Source organism: Salminus brasiliensis, chromosome 6, assembly GCF_030463535.1.
Source record: "Salminus brasiliensis chromosome 6, fSalBra1.hap2, whole genome shotgun sequence".
NCBI lineage: Eukaryota > Metazoa > Chordata > Actinopteri > Characiformes > Bryconidae > Salminus > Salminus brasiliensis.
In genome coordinates this window covers 38,394,867-38,409,241 of record NC_132883.1, presented here as the reverse complement: position 1 = coordinate 38,409,241, position 14,375 = coordinate 38,394,867, and the positions used below count along the sequence as shown (strand labels likewise).

Sequence of the window (14,375 nt, the reverse complement as noted above, 5' to 3'; positions counted from 1 at the left end):
TAAACCACGCTGTACCGTCAGTCCTTCTGCTGCTTATGTCAGACACAGAGGGTCATCTGTTTGTGGGCTTTATCTGTCTTTTTCTATTTTTATATCATTTCTTTATAGAAATTCTAACTAAATTAAGTCACAGAAATGAATGAATAAATGAGCTACATATCATTATTGCTGCTGCAATAACATATTAACATTTTTCAATCTCACTGTTCTTTATCTCGGGATGGATCACAAACATTTATAGACCCTCGCGCGTCTTTAGGGGGTCATTTTCTTACGGCTATCTGAAGTATGTTGGTAGGAAAAATCAGGTTTTCTGGAAGGACTCCAGATCATGCCTCTCCATACAGCGACCTATACCATGCATGGACGGAAAGCGCACGCGCCAGCGAGCAAGGAGGGAGTGCGTGCTTAAATGCGAAAAAACGGCAGAGAGGGTGAGAGTGCGCGCGTGCGAGCGAGCGAAAGAAAGAGAGAAGAAGATTAAGAAGAAGATGAGCTGAGGAAGAGTGTGCTAGAGTAAAAGATCATGCTGTAGAAAACGAGCTCGAACCCAACTCTCAGGACACTACTCAGTATCTGTGTTGCTGGCTGAAAACACAGCATGGTACGGCGTTGCTGTTTTTTCTGTTTTGTTTGTTTGTTTGTTATTCTTTATATTCTGCAATGAAAGTTGACCTTTGATGGTTACCTGCACACCAGACTAGTATTAGTTGAATTTTGAAGACTGGAATGCTGGTCAGACAGAGCCAGACCACTTTAAACCAACTTACAATTCATGCTGGTTGGAGCTTGTTTTCAGGAGGGCTGAGATGAAGATGGTTTACTCATGGTTCTGTGTGAAATGGCAGTTTTGTGGAGAAACTTGCTGACTTGTTGAGGTGATCAACTAAGGTCTTATGTTAGTCATGTGACACAACGATACTGAGTTATTTATTATTAGGCTCAAAGGTCTGACCGTTGTCTGCCCGCTGAGTGCTCTAATTAATGCGTCTTCTAGTAGCTTGATTTCACTGGGAGTCGGAAGGAGCTAAAGCGTCGCCTGAACAGGGACTTGAACCCTGGACCCTCAGATTAAAAGTCTGATGCTCTACCGACTGAGCTATCCGGGCTCTGCCAGTCGAGATGTTTTGGCCATCTGACGATTGCGATGTCTGATGAAAGCGGACATAGCCTCTGAAATGAAGGCTGCTGAGAGCTCTGACCAGACAAACACACACATACACAATAATGTGGGCGTCTAATGACCTCGTGGCGCAACGGTAGCGCGTCTGACTCCAGATCAGAAGGTTGCGTGTTCAAATCACGTCGGGGTCACGTCTTTATTTACAGTAAACCACGCTGTACCGTCAGTCCTTCTGCTGCTTATGTCAGACACAGAGGGTCATCTGTTTGTGGGCTTTATCTGTCTTTTTCTATTTTTATATCATTTCTTTATAGAAATTCTAACTAAATTAAGTCACAGAAATGAATGAATAAACGAGCTACATATCATTATTGCTGCTGCAATAACATATTAACATTTTTCAATCTCACTGTTCTTTATCTCGGGATGGATCACAAACATTTATAGACCCTCGCGCGTCTTTAGGGGGTCATTTTCTTACGGCTATCTGAAGTATGTTGGTAGGAAAAATCAGGTTTTCTGGAAGGACTCCAGATCATGCCTCTCCATACAGCGACCTATACCATGCATGGACGGAAAGCGCACGCGCCAGCGAGCAAGGAGGGAGTGCGTGCTTAAATGCGAAAAAACGGCAGAGAGGGTGAGAGTGCGCGCGTGCGAGCGAGCGAAAGAAAGAGAGAAGAAGATTAAGAAGAAGATGAGCTGAGGAAGAGTGTGCTAGAGTAAAAGATCATGCTGTAGAAAACGAGCTCGAACCCAACTCTCAGGACACTACTCAGTATCTGTGTTGCTGGCTGAAAACACAGCATGGTACGGCGTTGCTGTTTTTTCTGTTTTGTTTGTTTGTTTGTTATTCTTTATATTCTGCAATGAAAGTTGACCTTTGATGGTTACCTGCACACCAGACTAGTATTAGTTGAATTTTGAAGACTGGAATGCTGGTCAGACAGAGCCAGACCACTTTAAACCAACTTACAATTCATGCTGGTTGGAGCTTGTTTTCAGGAGGGCTGAGATGAAGATGGTTTACTCATGGTTCTGTGTGAAATGGCAGTTTTGTGGAGAAACTTGCTGACTTGTTGAGGTGATCAACTAAGGTCTTATGTTAGTCATGTGACACAACGATACTGAGTTATTTATTATTAGGCTAAAAGGCCTTGTCTGCCCGCTGGGTTCTCTAATTCATGCGTCTTCTAGTAGCTTGATTTCACTGGGAGACCGAAGGAGCTAAAGCATCGCCCAAACAGGGACTTGAACCCTGGACCCTCAGATTAAAAGTCTGATGCTCTACCGACTGAGCTATCCGGGCTCTACCAATCGAGATGTTTTGGCCATCTGACGATTGCGATGTCTGATGAAAGCGGACATAGCCTCTGAAATGAAGGCTGCTGAGAGCTCTGACCAGACAAACACACACATACACAATAATGTGGGCGTCTTATGACCTCGTGGCGCAACGGTAGCGCGTCTGACTCCAGATCAGAAGGTTGCGTGTTCAAATCACGTCGGGGTCATGTATTTATTTACAGTAAACCACGCTGTACCGTCAGTCCTTCTGCTGCTTATGTCAGACACAGAGGGTCATCTGTTTGTGGGCTTTATCTGTCTTTTTCTATTTTTATATCATTTCTTTATAGAAATTCTAACTAAATTAAGTCACAGAAATGAATGAATAAACGAGCTACATATCATTATTGCTGCTGCAATAACATATTAACATTTTTCAATCTCACTGTTCTTTATCTCGGGATGGATCACAAACATTTATAGACCCTCGCGCGTCTTTAGGGGGTCATTTTCTTACGGCTATCTGAAGTATGTTGGTAGGAAAAATCAGGTTTTCTGGAAGGACTCCAGATCATGCCTCTCCATACAGCGACCTATACCATGCATGGACGGAAAGCGCACGCGCCAGCGAGCAAGGAGGGAGTGCGTGCTTAAATGCGAAAAAACGGCAGAGAGGGTGAGAGTGCGCGCGTGCGAGCGAGCGAAAGAAAGAGAGAAGAAGATTAAGAAGAAGATGAGCTGAGGAAGAGTGTGCTAGAGTAAAAGATCATGCTGTAGAAAACGAGCTCGAACCCAACTCTCAGGACACTACTCAGTATCTGTGTTGCTGGCTGAAAACACAGCATGGTACGGCGTTGCTGTTTTTTCTGTTTTGTTTGTTTGTTTGTTATTCTTTATATTCTGCAATGAAAGTTGACCTTTGATGGTTACCTGCACACCAGACTAGTATTAGTTGAATTTTGAAGACTGGAATGCTGGTCAGACAGAGCCAGACCACTTTAAACCAACTTACAATTCATGCTGGTTGGAGCTTGTTTTCAGGAGGGCTGAGATGAAGATGGTTTACTTATGGTTCTGTGTGAAATGGCAGTTTTGTGGAGAAACTTGCTGACTTGTTGAGGTGATCAACTAAGGTCTTATGTTAGTCATGTGACACAACGATACTGAGTTATTTATTATTAGGCTCAAAGGCGTTGTCTGCCCGCTGAGTGCTCTAATTAATGCGTCTTCTAGTAGCTTGATTTCACTGGGAGTCGGAAGGAGCTAAAGCATCGCCCGAACAGGGACTTGAACCCTGGACCCTCAGATTAAAAGTCTGATGCTCTACCGACTGAGCTATCCGGGCTCTACCAATCGAGATGTTTTGGCCATCTGACGATTGCGATGTCTGATGAAAGCGGACATAGCCTCTGAAATGAAGGCTGCTGAGAGCTCTGACCAGACAAACACACACATACACAATAATGTGGGCGTCTTATGACCTCGTGGCGCAACGGTAGCGCGTCTGACTCCAGATCAGAAGGTTGCGTGTTCAAATCACGTCGGGGTCATGTCTTTATTTACAGTAAACCACGCTGTACTGTCAGTCCTTCTGCTGCTTATGTCAGACACAGAGGGTCATCTGTTTGTGGGCTTTATCTGTCTTTTTCTATTTTTATATCATTTCTTTATAGAAATTCTAACTAAATTAAGTCACAGAAATGAATGAATAAACGAGCTACATATCATTATTGCTGCTGCAATAACATATTAACATTTTTCAATCTCACTGTTCTTTATCTCGGGATGGATCACAAACATTTATAGACCCTCACGCGTCTTTAGGGGGTCATTTTCTTACGGCTATCTGAAGTATGTTGGTAGGAAAAATCAGGTTTTCTGGAAGGACTCCAGATCATGCCTCTCCATACAGCGACCTATACCATGCATGGACGGAAAGCGCACGCGCCAGCGAGCAAGGAGGGAGTGCGTGCTTAAAGGCGAAAAAACGGCAGAGAGGGTGAGAGTGCGCGCGTGCGAGCGAGCGAAAGAAAGAGAGAAGAAGATTAAGAAGAAGATGAGCTGAGGAAGAGTGTGCTAGAGTAAAAGATCATGCTGTAGAAAACGAGCTCGAACCCAACTCTCAGGACACTACTCAGTATCTGTGTTGCTGGCTGAAAACACAGCATGGTACGGCGTTGCTGTTTTTTCTGTTTTGTTTGTTTGTTTGTTATTCTTTATATTCTGCAATGAAAGTTGACCTTTGATGGTTACCTGCACACCAGACTAGTATTAGTTGAATTTTGAAGACTGGAATGCTGGTCAGACAGAGCCAGACCACTTTAAACCAACTTACAATTCATGCTGGTTGGAGCTTGTTTTCAGGAGGGCTGAGATGAAGATGGTTTACTCATGGTTCTGTGTGAAATGGTAGTTTTGTGGAGAAACTTGCTGACTTGTTGAGGTGATCAACTAAGGTCTTATGTTAGTCATGTGACACAACGATACTGAGTTATTTATTATTAGGCTAAAAGGCATTGTTTGCCCGCTGAGTGCTCTAATTAATGCGTCTTCTAGTAGCTTGATTTCACTGGGAGTCGGAAGGAGCTAAAGCATCGCCCGAACAGGGACTTGAACCCTGGACCCTCAGATTAAAAGTCTGATGCTCTACCGACTGAGCTATCCGGCCTCTACCAATCGAGATGTTTTGGCCATCTGACGATTGCGATGTCTGATGAAAGCGGACATAGCCTCTGAAATGAAGGCTGCTGAGAGCTCTGACCAGACAAACACACACATACACAATAATGTGGGCGTCTTATGACCTCGTGGCGCAACGGTAGCGCGTCTGACTCCAGATCAGAAGGTTGCGTGTTCAAATCACGTCGGGGTCATGTATTTATTTACAGTAAACCACGCTGTACCGTCAGTCCTTCTGCTGCTTATGTCAGACACAGAGGGTCATCTGTTTGTGGGCTTTATCTGTCTTTTTCTATTTTTATATCATTTCTTTATAGAAATTCTAACTAAATTAAGTCACAGAAATGAATGAATAAACGAGCTACATATCATTATTGCTGCTGCAATAACATATTAACATTTTTCAATCTCACTGTTCTTTATCTCGGGATGGATCACAAACATTTATAGACCCTCGCGCGTCTTTAGGGGGTCATTTTCTTACGGCTATCTGAAGTATGTTGGTAGGAAAAATCAGGTTTTCTGGAAGGACTCCAGATCATGCCTCTCCATACAGCGACCTATACCATGCATGGACGGAAAGCGCACGCGCCAGCGAGCAAGGAGGGAGTGCGTGCTTAAATGCGAAAAAACGGCAGAGAGGGTGAGAGTGCGCGCGTGCGAGCGAGCGAAAGAAAGAGAGAAGAAGATTAAGAAGAAGATGAGCTGAGGAAGAGTGTGCTAGAGTAAAAGATCATGCTGTAGAAAACGAGCTCGAACCCAACTCTCAGGACACTACTCAGTATCTGTGTTGCTGGCTGAAAACACAGCATGGTACGGCGTTGCTGTTTTTTCTGTTTTGTTTGTTTGTTTGTTATTCTTTATATTCTGCAATGAAAGTTGACCTTTGATGGTTACCTGCACACCAGACTAGTATTAGTTGAATTTTGAAGACTGGAATGCTGGTCAGACAGAGCCAGACCACTTTAAACCAACTTACAATTCATGCTGGTTGGAGCTTGTTTTCAGGAGGGCTGAGATGAAGATGGTTTACTTATGGTTCTGTGTGAAATGGCAGTTTTGTGGAGAAACTTGCTGACTTGTTGAGGTGATCAACTAAGGTCTTATGTTAGTCATGTGACACAACGATACTGAGTTATTTATTATTAGGCTCAAAGGCGTTGTCTGCCCGCTGAGTGCTCTAATTAATGCGTCTTCTAGTAGCTTGATTTCACTGGGAGTCGGAAGGAGCTAAAGCATCGCCCGAACAGGGACTTGAACCCTGGACCCTCAGATTAAAAGTCTGATGCTCTACCGACTGAGCTATCCGGGCTCTACCAATCGAGATGTTTTGGCCATCTGACGATTGCGATGTCTGATGAAAGCGGACATAGCCTCTGAAATGAAGGCTGCTGAGAGCTCTGACCAGACAAACACACACATACACAATAATGTGGGCGTCTAATGACCTCGTGGCGCAACGGTAGCGCGTCTGACTCCAGATCAGAAGGTTGCGTGTTCAAATCACGTCGGGGTCACGTCTTTATTTACAGTAAACCACGCTGTACCGTCAGTCCTTCTGCTGCTTATGTCAGACACAGAGGGTCATCTGTTTGTGGGCTTTATCTGTCTTTTTCTATTTTTATATCATTTCTTTATAGAAATTCTAACTAAATTAAGTCACAGAAATGAATGAATAAACGAGCTACATATCATTATTGCTGCTGCAATAACATATTAACATTTTTCAATCTCACTGTTCTTTATCTCGGGATGGATCACAAACATTTATAGACCCTCGCGCGTCTTTAGGGGGTCATTTTCTTACGGCTATCTGAAGTATGTTGGTAGGAAAAATCAGGTTTTCTGGAAGGACTCCAGATCATGCCTCTCCATACAGCGACCTATACCATGCATGGACGGAAAGCGCACGCGCCAGCGAGCAAGGAGGGAGTGCGTGCTTAAATGCGAAAAAACGGCAGAGAGGGTGAGAGTGCGCGCGTGCGAGCGAGCGAAAGAAAGAGAGAAGAAGATTAAGAAGAAGATGAGCTGAGGAAGAGTGTGCTAGAGTAAAAGATCATGCTGTAGAAAACGAGCTCGAACCCAACTCTCAGGACACTACTCAGTATCTGTGTTGCTGGCTTAAAACACAGCATGGTACGGCGTTGCTGTTTTTTCTGTTTTGTTTGTTTGTTTGTTATTCTTTATATTCTGCAATGAAAGTTGACCTTTGATGGTTACCTGCACACCAGACTAGTATTAGTTGAATTTTGAAGACTGGAATGCTGGTCAGACAGAGCCAGACCACTTTAAACCAACTTACAATTCATGCTGGTTGGAGCTTGTTTTCAGGAGGGCTGAGATGAAGATGGTTTACTTATGGTTCTGTGTGAAATGGCAGTTTTGTGGAGAAACTTGCTGACTTGTTGAGGTGATCAACTAAGGTCTTATGTTAGTCATGTGACACAACGATACTGAGTTATTTATTATTAGGCTAAAAGGCACTGTTTGCCCGCTGAGTGCTCTAATTAATGCGTCTTCTAGTAGCTTGATTTCACTGGGAGTCGGAAGGAGCTAAAGCATGGCCCGAACAGGGACTTGAACCCTGGACCCTCAGATTAAAAGTCTGATGCTCTACCGACTGAGCTATCCGGGCTCTACCAATCGAGATGTTTTGGCCATCTGACGATTGCGATGTCTGATGAAAGCGGACATAGCCTCTGAAATGAAGGCTGCTGAGAGCTCTGACCAGACAAACACACACATACACAATAATGTGGGCGTCTTATGACCTCGTGGCGCAACGGTAGCGCGTCTGACTCCAGATCAGAAGGTTGCGTGTTCAAATCACGTCGGGGTCATGTCTTTATTTACAGTAAACCACGCTGTACCGTCAGTCCTTCTGCTGCTTATGTCAGACACAGAGGGTCATCTGTTTGTGGGCTTTATCTGTCTTTTTCTATTTTTATATCATTTCTTTATAGAAATTCTAACTAAATTAAGTCACAGAAATGAATGAATAAACGAGCTACATATCATTATTGCTGCTGCAATAACATATTAACATTTTTCAATCTTACTGTTCTTTATCTCGGGATGGATCACAAACATTTATAGACCCTCGCGCGTCTTTAGGGGGTCATTTTCTTACGGCTATCTGAAGTATGTTGGTAGGAAAAATCAGGTTTTCTGGAAGGACTCCAGATCATGCCTCTCCATACAGCGACCTATACCATGCATGGACGGAAAGCGCACGCGCCAGCGAGCAAGGAGGGAGTGCGTGCTTAAAGGCGAAAAAACGGCAGAGAGGGTGAGAGTGCGCGCGTGCGAGCGAGCGAAAGAAAGAGAGAAGAAGATTAAGAAGAAGATGAGCTGAGGAAGAGTGTGCTAGAGTAAAAGATCATGCTGTAGAAAACGAGCTCGAACCCAACTCTCAGGACACTACTCAGTATCTGTGTTGCTGGCTGAAAACACAGCATGGTACGGCGTTGCTGTTTTTTCTGTTTTGTTTGTTTGTTTGTTATTCTTTATATTCTGCAATGAAAGTTGACCTTTGATGGTTACCTGCACACCAGACTAGTATTAGTTGAATTTTGAAGACTGGAATGCTGGTCAGACAGAGCCAGACCACTTTAAACCAACTTACAATTCATGCTGGTTGGAGCTTGTTTTCAGGAGGGCTGAGATGAAGATGGTTTACTCATGGTTCTGTGTGAAATGGTAGTTTTGTGGAGAAACTTGCTGACTTGTTGAGGTGATCAACTAAGGTCTTATGTTAGTCATGTGACACAACGATACTGAGTTATTTATTATTAGGCTAAAAGGCATTGTTTGCCCGCTGAGTGCTCTAATTAATGCGTCTTCTAGTAGCTTGATTTCACTGGGAGTCGGAAGGAGCTAAAGCATCGCCCGAACAGGGACTTGAACCCTGGACCCTCAGATTAAAAGTCTGATGCTCTACCGACTGAGCTATCCGGCCTCTATCAATCGAGATGTTTTGGCCATCTGACGATTGCGATGTCTGATGAAAGCGGACATAGCCTCTGAAATGAAGGCTGCTGAGAGCTCTGACCAGACAAACACACACATACACAATAATGTGGACGACTAATGACCTCGTGGCGCAACGGTAGCGCGTCTGACTCCAGATCAGAAGGTTGCGTGTTCAAATCACGTCGGGGTCACGTCTTTGTTTACAGTAAACCACGCTGTACCGTCAGTCCTTCTGCTGCTTATGTCAGACACAGAGGGTCATCTGTTTGTGGGCTTTATCTGTCTTTTTCTATTTTTATATCATTTTTTTATAGAAATTCTAACTAAATTAAGTCACAGAAATGAATGAATAAACGAGCTACATATCATTATTGCAGCTGCAATAACATATTAACATTTTTCAATCTCACTGTTCTTTATCTCGGGATGGATCACAAACATTTATAGACCCTCACGCGTCTTTAGGGGGTCATTTTCTTACGGCTATCTGAAGTATGTTGGTAGGAAAAATCAGGTTTTCTGGAAGGACTCCAGATCATGCCTCTCCATACAGCGACCTATACCATGCATGGACGGAAAGCGCACGCGCAAGCGAGCAAGGAGGGAGTGCGTGCTTGAATGCGAAAAAACGGCAGAGAGGGTGAGAGTGCGCGCGTGCGAGCGAGCGAAAGAAAGAGAGAAGAAGATTAAGAAGAAGATGAGCTGAGGAAGAGTGTGCTAGAGTAAAAGATCATGCTGTAGAAAACGAGCTCGAGCCCAACTCTCAGGACACTACTCAGTATTTGTGTTGCTGGCTGAAAACACAGCATGGTACGGCGTTGCTGTTTTTTCTGTTTTGTTTGTTTGTTTGTTATTCTTTATATTCTGCAATGAAAGTTGACCTTTGATGGTTACCTGCACACCAGACTAGTATTAGTTGAATTTTGAAGACTGGAATGCTGGTCAGACAGAGCCAGACCACTTTAAACCAACTTACAATTCATGCTGGTTGGAGCTTGTTTTCAGGAGGGCTGAGATGAAGATGGTTTACTCATGGTTCTGTGTGAAATGGCAGTTTTGTGGAGAAACTTGCTGACTTGTTGAGGTGATCAACTAAGGTCTTATGTTAGTCATGTGACACAACGATACTGAGTTATTTATTATTAGGCTAAAAGGCCTTGTCTGCCCGCTGGGTTCTCTAATTCATGCGTCTTCTAGTAGCTTGATTTCACTGGGAGACCGAAGGAGCTAAAGCATCGCCCGAACAGGGACTTGAACCCTGGACCCTCAGATTAAAAGTCTGATGCTCTACCGACTGAGCTATCCGTGCTCTACCAATCGAGATGTTTTGGCCATCTGACGATTGCGATGTCTGATGAAAGCGGACATAGCCTCTGAAATGAAGGCTGCTGAGAGCTCTGACCAGACAAACACACACATACACAATAACGTGGGCGTCTAATGACCTCGTGGCGCAACGGTAGCGCGTCTGACTCCAGATCAGAAGGTTGCGTGTTCAAATCACGTCGGGGTCACGTCTTTATTTACAGTAAACCACGCTGTACCGTCAGTCCTTCTGCTGCTTATGTCAGACACAGAGGGTCATCTGTTTGTGGGCTTTATCTGTCTTTTTCTATTTTTATATCATTTCTTTATAGAAATTCTAACTAAATTAAGTCACAGAAATGAATGAATAAACGAGCTACATATCATTATTGCTGCTGCAATAACATATTAACATTTTTCAATCTCACTGTTCTTTATCTCGGGATGGATCACAAACATTTATAGACCCTCGCGCGTCTTTAGGGGGTCATTTTCTTACGGCTATCTGAAGTATGTTGGTAGGAAAAATCAGGTTTTCTGGAAGGACTCCAGATCATGCCTCTCCATACAGCGACCTATACCATGCATGGACGGAAAGCGCCCGCGCCAGCGAGCAAGGAGGGAGTGCGTGCTTAAATGCGAAAAAACGGCAGAGAGGGTGAGAGTGCGCGCGTGCGAGCGAGCGAAAGAAAGAGAGAAGAAGATTAAGAAGAAGATGAGCTGAGGAAGAGTGTGCTAGAGTAAAAGATCATGCTGTAGAAAACGAGCTCGAACCCAACTCTCAGGACACTACTCAGTATCTGTGTTGCTGGCTGAAAACACAGCATGGTACGGCGTTGCTGTTTTTTCTGTTTTGTTTGTTTGTTTGTTATTCTTTATATTCTGCAATGAAAGTTGACCTTTGATGGTTACCTGCACACCAGACTAGTATTAGTTGAATTTTGAAGACTGGAATGCTGGTCAGACAGAGCCAGACCACTTTAAACCAACTTACAATTCATGCTGGTTGGAGCTTGTTTTCAGGAGGGCTGAGATGAAGATGGTTTACTTATGGTTCTGTGTGAAATGGCAGTTTTGTGGAGAAACTTGCTGACTTGTTGAGGTGATCAACTAAGGTCTTATGTTAGTCATGTGACACAACGATACTGAGTTATTTATTATTAGGCTAAAAGGCATTGTTTGCCCGCTGAGTGCTCTAATTAATGCGTCTTCTAGTAGCTTGATTTCACTGGGAGTCGGAAGGAGCTAAAGCATCGCCCGAACAGGGACTTGAACCCTGGACCCTCAGATTAAAAGTCTGATGCTCTACCGACAGAGATATCCGGGCTCTGCCAGTCGAGATGTTTTGGCCATCTGACGATTGCGATGTCTGATGAAAGCGGACATAGCCTCTGAAATGAAGGCTGCTGAGAGCTCTGACCAGACAAACACACACATACACAGTAATGTGGGCGTTTAATGACCTCGTGGCGCAACGGTAGCGCGTCTGACTCCAGATCAGAAGGTTGCGTGTTCAAATCACGTCGGGGTCACGTCTTTATTTACAGTAAACCACGCTGTACCGTCAGTCCTTCTGCTGCTTATGTCAGACACAGAGGGTCATCTGTTTGTGGGCTTTATCTGTCTTTTTCTATTTTTATATCATTTCTTTATAGAAATTCTAACTAAATTAAGTCACAGAAATGAATGAATAAACGAGCTACATATCATTATTGCTGCTGCAATAACATATTAACATTTTTCAATCTCACTGTTCTTTATCTCGGGATGGATCACAAACATTTATAGACCCTCACGCGTCTTTAGGGGGTCATTTTCTTACGGCTATCTGAAGTATGTTGGTAGGAAAAATCAGGTTTTCTGGAAGGACTCCAGATCATGCCTCTCCATACAGCGACCTATACCATGCATGGACGGAAAGCGCACGCGCCAGCGAGCAAGGAGGGAGTGCGTGCTTAAATGCGAAAAAACGGCAGAGAGGGTGAGAGTGCGCGCGTGCGAGCGAGCGAAAGAAAGAGAGAAGAAGATTAAGAAGAAGATGAGCTGAGGAAGAGTGTGCTAGAGTAAAAGATCATGCTGTAGAAAACGAGCTCGAGCCCAACTCTCAGGACACTACTCAGTATTTGTGTTGCTGGCTGAAAACACAGCATGGTACGGCGTTGCTGTTTTTTCTGTTTTGTTTGTTTGTTTGTTATTCTTTATATTCTGCAATGAAAGTTGACCTTTGATGGTTACCTGCACACCAGACTAGTATTAGTTGAATTTTGAAGACTGGAATGCTGGTCAGACAGAGCCAGACCACTTTAAACCAACTTACAATTCATGCTGGTTGGAGCTTGTTTTCAGGAGGGCTGAGATGAAGATGGTTTACTCATGGTTCTGTGTGAAATGGCAGTTTTGTGGAGAAACTTGCTGACTTGTTGAGGTGATCAACTAAGGTCTTATGTTAGTCATGTGACACAACGATACTGAGTTATTTATTATTAGGCTAAAAGGCCTTGTCTGCCCGCTGGGTTCTCTAATTCATGCGTCTTCTAGTAGCTTGATTTCACTGGGAGACCGAAGGAGCTAAAGCATCGCCCGAACAGGGACTTGAACCCTGGACCCTCAGATTAAAAGTCTGATGCTCTACCGACTGAGCTATCCGTGCTCTACCAATCGAGATGTTTTGGCCATCTGACGATTGCGATGTCTGATGAAAGCGGACATAGCCTCTGAAATGAAGGCTGCTGAGAGCTCTGACCAGACAAACACACACATACACAATAACGTGGGCATCTAATGACCTCGTGGCGCAACGGTAGCGCGTCTGACTCCAGATCAGAAGGTTGCGTGTTCAAATCACGTCGGGGTCACGTCTTTATTTACAGTAAACCACGCTGTACCGTCAGTCCTTCTGCTGCTTATGTCAGACACAGAGGGTCATCTGTTTGTGGGCTTTATCTGTCTTTTTCTATTTTTATATCATTTCTTTATAGAAATTCTAACTAAATTAAGTCACAGAAATGAATGAATAAACGAGCTACATATCATTATTGCTGCTGCAATAACATATTAACATTTTTCAATCTCACTGTTCTTTATCTCGGGATGGATCACAAACATTTATAGACCCTCGCGCGTCTTTAGGGGGTCATTTTCTTACGGCTATCTGAAGTATGTTGGTAGGAAAAATCAGGTTTTCTGGAAGGACTCCAGATCATGCCTCTCCATACAGCGACCTATACCATGCATGGACGGAAAGCGCCCGCGCCAGCGAGCAAGGAGGGAGTGCGTGCTTAAATGCGAAAAAACGGCAGAGAGGGTGAGAGTGCGCGCGTGCGAGCGAGCGAAAGAAAGAGAGAAGAAGATTAAGAAGAAGATGAGCTGAGGAAGAGTGTGCTAGAGTAAAAGATCATGCTGTAGAAAACGAGCTCGAACCCAACTCTCAGGACACTACTCAGTATCTGTGTTGCTGGCTGAAAACACAGCATGGTACGGCGTTGCTGTTTTTTCTGTTTTGTTTGTTTGTTTGTTATTCTTTATATTCTGCAATGAAAGTTGACCTTTGATGGTTACCTGCACACCAGACTAGTATTAGTTGAATTTTGAAGACTGGAATGCTGGTCAGACAGAGCCAGACCACTTTAAACCAACTTACAATTCATGCTGGTTGGAGCTTGTTTTCAGGAGGGCTGAGATGAAGATGGTTTACTTATGGTTCTGTGTGAAATGGCAGTTTTGTGGAGAAACTTGCTGACTTGTTGAGGTGATCAACTAAGGTCTTATGTTAGTCATGTGACACAACGATACTGAGTTATTTATTATTAGGCTAAAAGGCATTGTTTGCCCGCTGAGTGCTCTAATTAATGCGTCTTCTAGTAGCTTGATTTCACTGGGAGTCGGAAGGAGCTAAAGCATCGCCCGAACAGGGACTTGAACCCTGGACCCTCAGATTAAAAGTCTGATGCTCTACCGACTGAGCTATCCGGGCTCTGCCAGTCGAGATGTTTTGGCCATCTGACGATTG

General features: G+C 43.9%; 21 non-coding genes across 21 annotated transcripts; 10 read left to right on the top strand and 11 right to left on the bottom strand.

The window, feature by feature from the left end:
• Nucleotides 1-1,036: 1,036 nt before the first annotated feature.
• On the bottom strand, nt 1,037-1,109 carry trnak-uuu (transfer RNA lysine (anticodon UUU)). Its single transcript has one exon. It is a non-coding gene; the product is annotated as a tRNA-Lys (tRNA).
• A 133-nt stretch (nt 1,110-1,242) lies between these two features.
• On the top strand, nt 1,243-1,314 carry trnaw-cca (transfer RNA tryptophan (anticodon CCA)). The gene has a single exon. It is a non-coding gene; the product is annotated as a tRNA-Trp (tRNA).
• Nucleotides 1,315-2,359: 1,045 nt separating this feature from the next.
• Nucleotides 2,360-2,432, bottom strand: trnak-uuu (transfer RNA lysine (anticodon UUU)). Its single transcript has one exon. It is a non-coding gene; the product is annotated as a tRNA-Lys (tRNA).
• A 133-nt stretch (nt 2,433-2,565) lies between these two features.
• trnaw-cca (transfer RNA tryptophan (anticodon CCA)) lies at nt 2,566-2,637 on the top strand. The gene has a single exon. It is a non-coding gene; the product is annotated as a tRNA-Trp (tRNA).
• A 1,045-nt stretch (nt 2,638-3,682) lies between these two features.
• On the bottom strand, nt 3,683-3,755 carry trnak-uuu (transfer RNA lysine (anticodon UUU)). The gene has a single exon. It is a non-coding gene; the product is annotated as a tRNA-Lys (tRNA).
• A 133-nt stretch (nt 3,756-3,888) lies between these two features.
• trnaw-cca (transfer RNA tryptophan (anticodon CCA)) lies at nt 3,889-3,960 on the top strand. Its single transcript has one exon. It is a non-coding gene; the product is annotated as a tRNA-Trp (tRNA).
• A 1,045-nt stretch (nt 3,961-5,005) lies between these two features.
• On the bottom strand, nt 5,006-5,078 carry trnak-uuu (transfer RNA lysine (anticodon UUU)). The gene has a single exon. It is a non-coding gene; the product is annotated as a tRNA-Lys (tRNA).
• A 133-nt stretch (nt 5,079-5,211) lies between these two features.
• Nucleotides 5,212-5,283, top strand: trnaw-cca (transfer RNA tryptophan (anticodon CCA)). The gene has a single exon. It is a non-coding gene; the product is annotated as a tRNA-Trp (tRNA).
• Nucleotides 5,284-6,328: 1,045 nt separating this feature from the next.
• On the bottom strand, nt 6,329-6,401 carry trnak-uuu (transfer RNA lysine (anticodon UUU)). The gene has a single exon. It is a non-coding gene; the product is annotated as a tRNA-Lys (tRNA).
• Nucleotides 6,402-6,534: 133 nt separating this feature from the next.
• Nucleotides 6,535-6,606, top strand: trnaw-cca (transfer RNA tryptophan (anticodon CCA)). Its single transcript has one exon. It is a non-coding gene; the product is annotated as a tRNA-Trp (tRNA).
• A 1,045-nt stretch (nt 6,607-7,651) lies between these two features.
• trnak-uuu (transfer RNA lysine (anticodon UUU)) lies at nt 7,652-7,724 on the bottom strand. Its single transcript has one exon. It is a non-coding gene; the product is annotated as a tRNA-Lys (tRNA).
• Nucleotides 7,725-7,857: 133 nt separating this feature from the next.
• Nucleotides 7,858-7,929, top strand: trnaw-cca (transfer RNA tryptophan (anticodon CCA)). The gene has a single exon. It is a non-coding gene; the product is annotated as a tRNA-Trp (tRNA).
• A 1,045-nt stretch (nt 7,930-8,974) lies between these two features.
• Nucleotides 8,975-9,047, bottom strand: trnak-uuu (transfer RNA lysine (anticodon UUU)). Its single transcript has one exon. It is a non-coding gene; the product is annotated as a tRNA-Lys (tRNA).
• A 133-nt stretch (nt 9,048-9,180) lies between these two features.
• Nucleotides 9,181-9,252, top strand: trnaw-cca (transfer RNA tryptophan (anticodon CCA)). Its single transcript has one exon. It is a non-coding gene; the product is annotated as a tRNA-Trp (tRNA).
• Nucleotides 9,253-10,297: 1,045 nt separating this feature from the next.
• Nucleotides 10,298-10,370, bottom strand: trnak-uuu (transfer RNA lysine (anticodon UUU)). The gene has a single exon. It is a non-coding gene; the product is annotated as a tRNA-Lys (tRNA).
• A 133-nt stretch (nt 10,371-10,503) lies between these two features.
• On the top strand, nt 10,504-10,575 carry trnaw-cca (transfer RNA tryptophan (anticodon CCA)). The gene has a single exon. It is a non-coding gene; the product is annotated as a tRNA-Trp (tRNA).
• Nucleotides 10,576-11,620: 1,045 nt separating this feature from the next.
• On the bottom strand, nt 11,621-11,693 carry trnak-uuu (transfer RNA lysine (anticodon UUU)). The gene has a single exon. It is a non-coding gene; the product is annotated as a tRNA-Lys (tRNA).
• Nucleotides 11,694-11,826: 133 nt separating this feature from the next.
• trnaw-cca (transfer RNA tryptophan (anticodon CCA)) lies at nt 11,827-11,898 on the top strand. The gene has a single exon. It is a non-coding gene; the product is annotated as a tRNA-Trp (tRNA).
• Nucleotides 11,899-12,943: 1,045 nt separating this feature from the next.
• On the bottom strand, nt 12,944-13,016 carry trnak-uuu (transfer RNA lysine (anticodon UUU)). The gene has a single exon. It is a non-coding gene; the product is annotated as a tRNA-Lys (tRNA).
• A 133-nt stretch (nt 13,017-13,149) lies between these two features.
• Nucleotides 13,150-13,221, top strand: trnaw-cca (transfer RNA tryptophan (anticodon CCA)). The gene has a single exon. It is a non-coding gene; the product is annotated as a tRNA-Trp (tRNA).
• A 1,045-nt stretch (nt 13,222-14,266) lies between these two features.
• Nucleotides 14,267-14,339, bottom strand: trnak-uuu (transfer RNA lysine (anticodon UUU)). Its single transcript has one exon. It is a non-coding gene; the product is annotated as a tRNA-Lys (tRNA).
• Between the last annotated feature and the right edge of the window lie 36 nt (nt 14,340-14,375).